The 11,480-nt window shown below is 37.2% G+C and overlaps 1 long non-coding RNA gene across 1 annotated transcript; it reads right to left on the reverse strand.

The window, feature by feature from the left end:
* Positions 1-3,091: 3,091 nt before the first annotated feature.
* Positions 3,092-9,700, reverse strand: LOC115921108. Its single transcript, XR_004062749.1, has 2 exons — positions 9,586-9,700; positions 3,092-3,149 (listed from the first exon to the last, which is right to left on the reverse strand). It is a non-coding gene; the product is annotated as an uncharacterized LOC115921108 (long non-coding RNA).
* Between the last annotated feature and the right edge of the window lie 1,780 nt (positions 9,701-11,480).

The raw sequence follows: 11,480 nt of genomic DNA on the forward strand, positions 1-11,480 counted from the left end.
TCATAAATTGAAACGACCGTTTTCTACAGGAAATAAGGCAAATAAATATTTGAAGTTGTAACGTATGTTTTTTTTTTCATACTGTTTTTCCAGGATTTCGTTTTCTTAAGACATTCATTCCTTTTTTAGTCGACCTTCATAGAATCCCTTCAAGTACATTTTATGATGCTCATGCAAATCTGATTCAATATTTAGCTTAAGTTCGTTCACTCGTCTTTGGTGTGCTTCTGACATATCTTGCAATCTTGCAACATGCTCTAATTCTCTTTTCAAAGCCACTTCTTTCATAATATCCATTTCCTTCTTAGCTTCTGTTTCACTTTCTAATCGCGCTCTAGCTTCACTTATCTCCGCCTTTTTATACTCATGTTGGCTCTCTGAAATCTCTCTTTCCATCGCACGAAATATTTTCTTCTCCCGTTTATCCTCCGTATTCTCCCGTCTTCTGTGAGCTGAAGCACCAGCTTGACCATCATTCTGACAAATTCTAATGAAATCAATGATGCATGACCTCGTCTTATCATCGAGACTTTCATCCTTAGATGTGACGTTCTTAATGACGAATATTTTCTCCCGGTCGATTTTCTCGTTTTCCAGAAACCCGATCATTTTGTTGACTTCTTTGTCCGATATCTCATGTCTGTGGGTTATCACGACAGATGGTAGTCGCTCTGTGCGTAAATGAATAAATGTTAGGAAAAAAAGACATTTATTTAGATTAAGCCGCTTGCTTTGTTCTTTAACAAAGATGAATTTTAAACAAGATGAATTTAACAAATGGAGCGCCAGGAGTGTCACGTATGACAGACATGAGCCCTAAACAAGCACCCACTATTATTATTATTATTATTATTATTATTACCATTATTATTTAACCTAGATGAATTTGACCAAGATGAATATGACGAATGCGTGTCTGTATTGATCTCCAGTCTCTGGTGTAATTTGTACATGACTTTTCTATGTATTTATTCAATAATGAGGATGCCCCTGTAATTCGTACCAGACCTTACAAACAACCTTCACACCTGTTGCTTTAAAAATCAGCAACTTGCATTGACGGAGAAAACAAAGAGGAAAAAGTAATTGTTAAACAAAATGTGAAAACTAGAATGAGACAGCCTTCTCCGAACCTGATCTTTATATTGAACAGTCCAAACTGGTAGTGTAGAAGGATCTAGATATCCTTGGTATCACAATTGACAGGAAACTTTTGCGGCAAAGCAATATCTTTAGTAAAGCTCAGAGAGCTGGGCAGAGGCTTGGACCGCTACGTAAGGTTTCCAGTAAGCTAGATGTTGTTGGAAGATCATCTGTTACAAAGCTCAGATCCACAGTATCATTGGATGTGCTTGCTTGTAATGGATTTTTTCTTCAACTGCCCTGGCCAAATATTATTCAATTCAACAGGAAGCCCTCAGAATAATTGAAGTACAGTGACTGTTCGCAATAAACTGAGCTATTTTAAGTTTTGATGTGTATGGTAAGGCCATTAAAAACAAAAACGTGTTTAGCTTCCTGCCTTTTTGAAAGATAGGAAGGAGGAGGCCCTTTTTTTTCTTCTTTTTTTCCTTCAAAATAGCCGCTCGGTTCATTTTCTCTGACGGCCAGCCAGTCGGGCTATTTTTCAAGATGGCCGCCAGCATTTATGTTTTATTTTCAAATTTGACACTCAGTTTTTCATTATCTCACCAAAAATATTTTGTGTAGCGCCCTCTGCAACAGAACTAAACTACCCATTTAATGCTCCTGCTGTTGATGAGCTTCGTGTTAGCAAAAGATTTACACAGAAGTTATTGGAAGATATTATGTTTCTATTAGGAGAATATTGCCTGACATGGCGTACGCATGTGTACGCAGGTACACAGATGATGATAGTAATAATAAGTTATAATATATTTTAAAAGCAATCACAGGAAAAGGAATTCGTAACTCACTCATATATGTTAAGTTAATTCTTTGAAGTCTGCTACATCATAATCTGCCTTATCTTATGCAATAGAGTGAATAAGAAAAAAGTTTGGGAGTTGTAATTATGAAGTGAAAAAACCAATATGACTTTTAATTCAATTTCATGACGAAGAGTAACGTGTTTTCTGTCCAATGATATCATATTCGTAATATTTGTGCCACGGATGAATGAGGACCAGGGTCTGTAAAAAGTGTTGTCGAAAATCACCTTGTACCAAGTTTTGGCTGATGGGATAAAGGGGGGTCAGGCGATATACATAAAGCAGATATACATAGACGAGTGCTTCTTTGGTATTAAATCTTTTTAAAGCAAAATCATGCCGCATGCTTCATTGCTTCATCGTTTAAAATGATGCAATGTATTACCAGGCTTTCACAGAACCTTGTTTAAATCCATAAGATAACCTTTAGTTATTTTGAATAGCCTACTATTTTCTTGTTCCGTGATATCAAGGATATCTCTACTAATTTGTTCATTGCGCTATTTCATACACGTAAGGAGCATAATAAGGCGTTTATTTCAAAATGCGAATGAAAACTCGAAGATTACTCAACCTAAATGCAAGAAATAACACATATGATTTTTACAAACTCATACATTGTTTTCCGAATGTGATTCTTTGGCCTAGTAAGGGCCGAATGACAATAAATCTAAGAAGATCTCAGACTTAAATTCTTTCATGAACAGAGGAAAGGGAACAACAACATGTTTTACCGCATATTTCTCTTCAGGAAATATCTACTATTTCTGTCATTTATGACTTAAGGGCGTAGGTCCCCTGGTTAATAAGCATAGTAGCATACACATGCTTTAGCAGTCACACAAAACAAACACTGGCAAATTATTATTCAATAACATCTGACAATGTATAGTATTAGCTAGATCTATTAGGAATAAATCACTGTCAAAATAATTCCATAAATTTGGGTTAAAAAAATATTCCAACTTTATGAGCAACAGTGTACTTGCTAACGCTATTTATATATTATAATCAATGTAAAGAAAAATATTATCAAATAAGAAACCTATTATTAAATAGTTGCATAAGGATAAGGCTCATTCGAAGAAAAGAATAAATGTTAATAGCAAGTAAATATGGTCCTACGTACTGGTATTTTGGCGGCATGTCTCGATGAGCTCAGTGATGTTTTCAACTGCGTCGATTCCTCCAATTCCGCTATAAAAGAAAAGATAGATATAGAAGAGTGGATGTCAAAACCCTTTCTCAGTATATTTTGTTATGTAAATTAATTCGATGTAACCCTCATGTATTCTGATAAAATACAAATGCAGCGTAGAATTCCGCGTTCCGCGTTCCGAGGGGCCTGAATGTAACATGTAAAAGTGGTGTTGGTGCAAATTTTTCTTCTGCCCCCCCCATTTTTTGCTCATTACACCACTGCCCCTGAAAGTTGAGCCCCTGGAATGTTTGCCCATCCCCAACCCCAATCCCAAACTGCTTACGGCGCGCATGATCACCACCGACAATGCTAAACACACCTAGGGTGAGATGATATCAGAGATTCATGCCACCAATGTCTTCCTACGGGCCAGTTTTTCCCTCTCTCATGTGGAACAAACCGATTTCCCCTACATGAGCTTATGAAACCCATGTTATTTGATTTTTGATAAATTGGAATTACCTTTTATTTTATTGTCCTGAATTTCCTTATTCTTTTAAGATTGATTTGTTGTGTTTCAGAAATGTATCTTGAAAATTCCGAAACATACGAGACAAAAATAAAAAGGCAATAAAGATAACAATGGTTGTAATATGGAGCAATTTTGGAAATTGAATATGTTGTACACATGTGCATGCAAAATTCCAATTTTCGTTCATTTTTTCGCCCGATGTTTAAAGATAAACTTGAGTTCTGGTAAAAAAAAGAAAATGAATTCTCACAGAATCTAACGAAACTTCCACTGAATGTTCAAGATTACAAATACATGTCATGTGCCAAAATTTTTTGGAAGAAAATGTATACTGGCTGAGTAATGAGCATAGAAAGATAAGGAAATCAGGGTAGTACTAGCCCCGATACCATGTGTGTTGTCCCATATACATCTTTCTGTGTAAGTGATTGTAACTTTACCAAGACTCTGCCAAATTTATGATGATTTTGATGACTCCAGAACCTTGCATTACACACCATTACTTACATGCTATATGATCAACTTTTCTGATCCATTCCACACCTTTTCTTTCACAATGCAATTGCATTACCAGAACTCAAGTTTATCTTTAACTATAAAATGTTGTGTGATCAAACATGATCTCAAAAGGGCAAATCGCGCTTTCAAACAGTTACGCGGCAGGCGTGGATTTCGTACAGTGCGGGGTGAAGGGGGGGGGGGGGGGGGGAAGGGGGGGGGGGTTAAGTGCCCCTCAGTCAGAACAGGATGAAAAACTATCTGAGGCTTTACGTCATGGAACCAATTTGGTAACCACGCACGTATTCACACGTTGAATAATTGAAAACACCCTAATATTGACATCTGGATGGGAACCCTTTGTTGCTTGAAGGATATCAATCCGTTGTGCGTTAACATGGAAAGAAACACATAGCAAAACAATTGAAAAGACTAAAAAGCAAACAGCGTGTGTTTTACAATGTCGCTTACAAAGTGAGTACACCTTTTTGTTCATGTCCACATTTCAGTCAAAATATCTTCTCGACATTGCTCTTGTATTACCCCCAAAACAAACATATACGTTTAAAGGCACTTATGAACTAATAGTGATGAAGTGATACGTGTGGTATACACATATACACTGCCTTGAGAGGTTCTGCTTAAAACTATGCGCAAGAGGTGACTCCAATAGTACTATTTGCTGAACCCCGAAGCAAATGGTATTTTTGGAGTCACCGAGGCCCATAGTTTAACTAGTACCTCGAATAGAAGGCATGGTATATTTGTTTTATATCCTGCATCAAAAATTTATTACGAAAAAAAAAAAAAAAACGTTTTTGGGAATTTTTTTTTAGAACAAACAAAATGTCAATTTTTATCTTAAAAGATTTAAAATATTTTGTTTTTATTAAATTAAAAAGAAAGCAATTAAAAGACACATTTGGCTGTGTTATGGGGCAATTTAAGAAAATAAATATTCTGTATACATTTGTGTGCAAAATCTCAATTGTCAGTGTTAATTTTTTCGCCCGACGTGTTTCTTTGAATCGTTGTGTGATCAAACATGATCTCAAAAGGCAAATCGCGATCTAAAAGAGGTTTGCAACAGGCTCGGATTTCATAGAGTGCGGGGTGAAGGAGAGGGGGGGGGGGGGGGTTAAACGCCCTTCAGTCAGAAAAGGATGAAAAACTATCTGAGGCTTTACGTCATGGAACCAAATGGAACCAATTTAATAACCACGCACGTATTCACACGTTGAATAATGGAAAACACCCTAATATTGACATCTGTATGGGAACCCTTTGTTGCTCGAAGGCTATTAATCCGTTGTGCGTTAATATGAGAAGAAGAACACAGCAAAAAAATGAAAAGACTAAAAAAGCAAACAACGTGTGTTTTACAATGTCGCTTACAAAGTGAGTACACCTTTTTGTTCATGTCCACATTTCAGTCAAAATATCTTCTCGACATTGTTCTTTTATTAACCCCAAACCAAACACATACGTTTAAAGGCACTAATGAACTAATAGTGATGAAGTGATACTCGTGGAATATTATAGCCGCTCTTCAAAGACCGGTGTGGAGCCCCAGTACTGAATGTGTTGCCTTCCCTCGACACCATTATGTATTCTCTTCTCTACACGTGCCTTGCACCACATCCAAAGACCAATCGCAACACACTCCTTTAATTAGTCGCCCAGTCACCTCCAAGCGCATTTTTCGTTCACCAATCAACAGCAAGTCAATTCAATAAAAATCGTCAAATTGCAGCCCCTCAAAACTTCTTCATTTCCGACATTCAAAGGGGAAAGGATTTAGGCCTGACAAAAAATTAATAAATATTAGTTACCCATAAATGATTAATTTACGAGCTATTTCCGAGTCATGAATAACCTACTTATTAGGGGCTAATCAGGTGCTAATCAGGTGCTAATTAATTATTATTGTCTTAATAGACCACTATAGCTATTATTATCCCATAACTAATGATAAAATATCAAATTACCTGTTTTATACATCTTCCTGTTAGCTGCACATCGAGTACAGTACACCCCCCACAAAAAAGTCACTGTACTGAAAGACATTATCTACTAAATCATAAAGAACTGCCATTTTTTCACCACGGTCAATTCTCTTTTAGAGTGATTTTCATCCTATGATTTAACGTACGAGTGTAAATTATTTAGGGAAAAACTGACATTGCACATGAATTCGTAACTGCCTCTTTCGTAATAGAAAGTTTTGGTATGGGGTCATGAATTCGGTTCAAATGAATATATCGGAAGCATATTCAGTCCTACAATATTGAGTGATTGTTGTCGCAGTTGAAATTGAGTCTAAATTATGAAATTGTAAATAATAAACTCTCTATGTTGTATAGCTCCCTCTCAAGGTCGAGATATTAATTAAGCTGTAAAACAATGTTTCTCGACTAAAATCGACCGATTAGCTATTCCCGTTTGGAAATACTATATCACAACTACATATTCTGAGATTTTCATGGTCGCAGCTACTATTGTACGGCCGTAGGCGCTTTTTGAAATTCATCAAAATTTACCAGGAGCACCGGTACATTTTTATATTCCATTTTTCTCGAAAGCAGAAGGGTTTTAGGGGCTAAATTTTCTAGTGCTTATAACACATCCATAGGGGCATCCACATATATCAAAATTGTAAAGATTCACTATCTACCCAATTTTCAAAATTTCCCAAAACTTTGTATTACCTGTAATTTTGGCTTTGTGATGAAACAATAGGCTACACATGGCACTGCCTTACGATGCCTGCCACGTTTACCAGAGATGTGCATTAAAACTATGATTTTGAAATTCACAGTTTTTTTCCAGAAAAGCTGGAATTTCGAAATTAAACAGATTATACGTAGTTTTTGATGATGATTAATCAATAAAACAAGCAATATTTTTAATGGCTACTACATTATTCAACCAAGAAAATGAACCCTTCAATTCAATTCAATTCAATTCAATTTCGGTTTTATGACAAATATACCAAATCAAAAGTCCAAAGACTAACAATAATTGGCTTACAATGTATCATATAAAAATGCATTAAAAACAGTAGATTTAAAAATTCAGTAATAAGTTAAAGTACATTGCTCACATTGTATCATATAAAAATGCATAAAAACAGTTGAATTAAAAATTCAGTAATAACTTAAAGTATGAAGAAAAAAAGAAAGATTGTAAGTTATAAAATGGTGATAATCAATTTGTCAGTGAATTGAGAAGAGAGAAGAAATAAAGAGTGAAAAGTGGAAGAGAGAGAGAGGGAAAGGATAACGAGAGAAAAAAGAGTTCAATTCATGACAAAAACAAATGTAAGCAAATGAACGAGAATTGAGTTGATTCAGCTTAATGAAGCATTGTAAAAGTAAAATGCACATAATACGGAAATGTCAAATGATACATTAATACGAATGCCATTATGGAATTGTTATTATACTGTTTAAAATTGGTGAATGTCAACGACCTATACATATTGGTGAACATTATTAATGAGTAATTATCACATTGTCAGAAAATTGAGAAGAGGAAATACAAGACAGAAATAGAGAAACAGTGGGAGAGGGGAGGAGGGAAAGGAGAAGGAGAGAAGAAAGAAGAAATAAAGAGTGAAAAGTGGAAGAGAGGGAGAGGGAAAGGATAACGAGAAAAAAGAGAGTTCAATTCATGACAAAAAAATGTAAGCAGTTGAACGAAAATTGAGTTGATTCAGCTTAATGAAGCTTTGTAAAAATAAAATGCACATAATACGGAAATGTCATATTTATGATTGAATAAAACATTCAAAATTCAAAATTGACCTGAATCATATTTATGATTGAATACAAAAAATGGACAATAAGCATTGTGGTAGAAGCTGTAGGTGCATGCGGTGTATACTCTGTTATTGACACCTATTATCAATGCGTTCAACACATCATATGGTTTTAATATTTAATCAGTAAATCACACGAGTGTTCACGCATTTCCTATTGGGCTGCGATGAATAGTTTTAGGGCTCCCGGGCCCCCTCAGGATCCCCGAAAATGATGTGATATTCGTTGAATTAACAAGTACCTGAAGTATAAATAATTGCACATGTAGGTAGAAAGAACTAGATGGAACTGCGCGCAGTCGAAAGTGATGCCTCCGTCATGAGCAATTTTACAAACAAAACAGAAGAAATATTTCAAATTCATGTTCGGTTGTAATCCATTAACAGGTTCTCAGAATATTGTGATTACAAGCTATTTCTCATATGCATATATGTCTCTTTGATCTTTGAACTCATAACCCCAAATGCAAAATACATACATGTCTTGAGTTTGATGGTAATCCATCCGTCGGTTCTAATGATAATGCAATCACAAGCTATTTTTGCATACATAATGAACCCCATGAACTTTGACCTTGACCTCATGACCCCAAAATCTAATCAATTCATTGGCTCTGCAAGATTCATACATGACCTAAGTTTGGCAGGAATCCATCAATCGGTTCTTGAGATAACGCGATCACAAGCTACTTTTGCATACATAATGAGCCCTGTGACCTTCGACCCCATGACCCCAAAATCTAATGAATTCATTGGATCTGCAGGTTACAAACATGACTAAAGTTTGGTAGGAATCCATCAGTCGGTTCTTGAGATGAAGGGATCACAAGCTATTAATAATATATAGGATTTTATTGAAATCGACACATCAAAAACCAAAAGCAAACAGTCCAAAGACTGACAACTGTCTCGGATACAAAAATAAAATTTAAATCAAATATAAATAATAAAATAGAAGTAATGAATAAATAAATAAGTTACATAAGTTAAAATATAAAATAACTAAACTATTATCAGTAAATATTGTAAAAAGGACATATAAACAATAAGTATACATCATTACAAGTACTATTTTTGCATACATAATGAGCCCTGTGACCTTTGACCTTTGACCTCGTGACCCCAAAATCTAATCAGTTCTTTGGCTTCGCAGGTTACATACATGACCAAAGTTTGGTAGGAATCCATCAGTCGGTTCTTGAGATAACGCGATCACGAGAACGGGACGTACGTACTTACGTACAGACGTACGTACGTATGGATGGACGGACGGACAACCCGAACACATAATGCCTCCGGCTACTTCCCTATACTAGCTATAAGTTGATGCTCTTGAATTACTTATGTGAGAGCTATCTTTAAAAAGGGTTTTATGAATATAGGCCCTGATCAACACCCTATACATAGAGAAATGGGCACCTTGTTAATAAAGTTGGCTAGCGAGCGTCCCCTATGAGAGTACTTTTTTAAATGTGGAAAGGGTACTGCCAGGCACAACTGGTTAGAGGTTCACGCCAGAAATAATGTGCTCATGAAAACCCTACAACAATATTGATTTTGTGAGAGCCTCGGGATTTATTATTGGTCATCACAAAAGAAAAAAAAAATTCTTACAGTGTACGAAAGGAAAAATCTCACTTACTTTAAGACGAGTGCTGTGCAGTCTACTTTATCCGCAATTGCCATCGGTATGCCTGATTCGTCGGCGGTAGCTGAGTTGCTATCATCATTCCAAATAACATCATCATCAAATGACCTTCTGCCATCTAGGAATTAATCAAACGTAAAATGTATCATGACATAATAAACACTAGCTAAGTTGTCATATTGCTTAAAGTAGTTTAACAAGTTGTAGGTGTTGGAAAAATCATTATCTTTAAAAAAAATTCCATAAGAAAATTTGCATTTAATTTCTTTCAATGATTTGTGAGTGCGTTTCATATTCACGGATTAGGAAGATCTTTGAGCTGACAAAGAACGTGAGACTAACTGGACTCATCCAGACGTTGCCGTCTAATCGGCGATATTTTGTGGTCATCAACGGCAATCGCAGCAGATGGCGCAGACAGAAACATGGCCTACCTTAAGGAAGTGTGCTTGTACCGCTGCTTTTTAACGTATACAGGAATGAACAACCGATCCACCCAAACGCCAGGAGCTTCCTCTACGCCGATGATCTCTGCATCGTCACCCAGAACAAGTCTTATGTGAAGTTGGAAGAGTCCCTCAGTGATGCCGTGGCCGGTCTCATCCCATACTATGCGACTAACCACCTAAGAGCTAACCCTGATAAAACTCAGATAAGCGCATTCCACCTCGAAAACAGGGATGCCAACCATTAACTAAGGATCAGCTGGTATGGGAAAAGGCTGAAGCACACCCACAACCCAGTCTACCTAGGCGTCACACTGGATCGCTCCCTTACCTACAAGAACCACATTGCCAACACAAAGGAAAAAGTTGGAGTCCGCAACAGCATCCTCAAGAAGCTAGCCAACACCAACTGCGGGACTGATGCCAGAACAATCCGGACGACAGCCCTTGCGCTTTGCATCTCTGCTGCGGAGTATGCGTCACCAGTATGGAGTAGGTCGGCCCGCGCATCCAAGATTGACCCAGCTCTTGCAGAGCGATCACTGGTTGCCTTAGGCCAACCAAAGTACAAGACATCTACCTGCTCTGCGGTATTGCCCCACCACATGTCAGAAGGTTGATCTTGTCCCAGAAAGAAAAGGACAAACAAGAAAACAATCCACTCCACCCACTCTTCCAACAACAGCCAGTGGGCAAGCGGCTCAAATCCAGACACAGCTTTCTGCACTCTGTAGAGCCACTTAATACCAGCCCTTACAACCAAAGAATGACTTTGTGGTCTAACCACCTCCAGACCACTCCACATCAACTCTCCCTCAGCCTGAAGGAATCCCTCGCAACCGGCTCCAGTGAGACTTGGCATACCTGGCTAAGCCTCAACCGCCTAAGAACTGGCTACGGACGATGTAAAGTTTTAATTTAGAGGTGGGGTCTAGGAGACGAACAAACAGCATGTGAATGCGACCAGGAACAGACAATGAACACCTGCTAGTCTACCCACTCCTGCCAGAGCCATGCACCTAAGATGACCTGGAAGCCGTGAATTGCCGTGCCAAAGCCTGTGTGGACCACTGGACGGGACTTGTGTAGTGACTCGATAAGAAACAATGCACGAATTCGAATATAATATTGAAACTGCGTTCAAATTTCACCTTTTCTGGAACAAAAAAAAAAATCAACGAATGTGATGAACATGCATGTGAAGCGCATGGACTATATTGTGTTTCAGTATTCACTGCAGCATATAATGACGAACTGCCATATGAACAGGCATTAATTTTAGGGACACCGGAAATGAAATCAACCGATCTGTGTGACCTCAAAATGACGAGCATATCGTCAAATAAACATAAAGTAACATAACACGCACATTCGATTAATTAAATTCATAGCAATACTTTCGCAATAATAATAATCTAATACTAATAGTATTCGGTTCTTGTA

The sequence above is a fragment of the Strongylocentrotus purpuratus genome, unplaced genomic scaffold (assembly GCF_000002235.5).
Source record: "Strongylocentrotus purpuratus isolate Spur 01 unplaced genomic scaffold, Spur_5.0 spur5_contig_812, whole genome shotgun sequence".
In the NCBI taxonomy this organism is placed as follows: domain Eukaryota; kingdom Metazoa; phylum Echinodermata; class Echinoidea; order Camarodonta; family Strongylocentrotidae; genus Strongylocentrotus; species Strongylocentrotus purpuratus.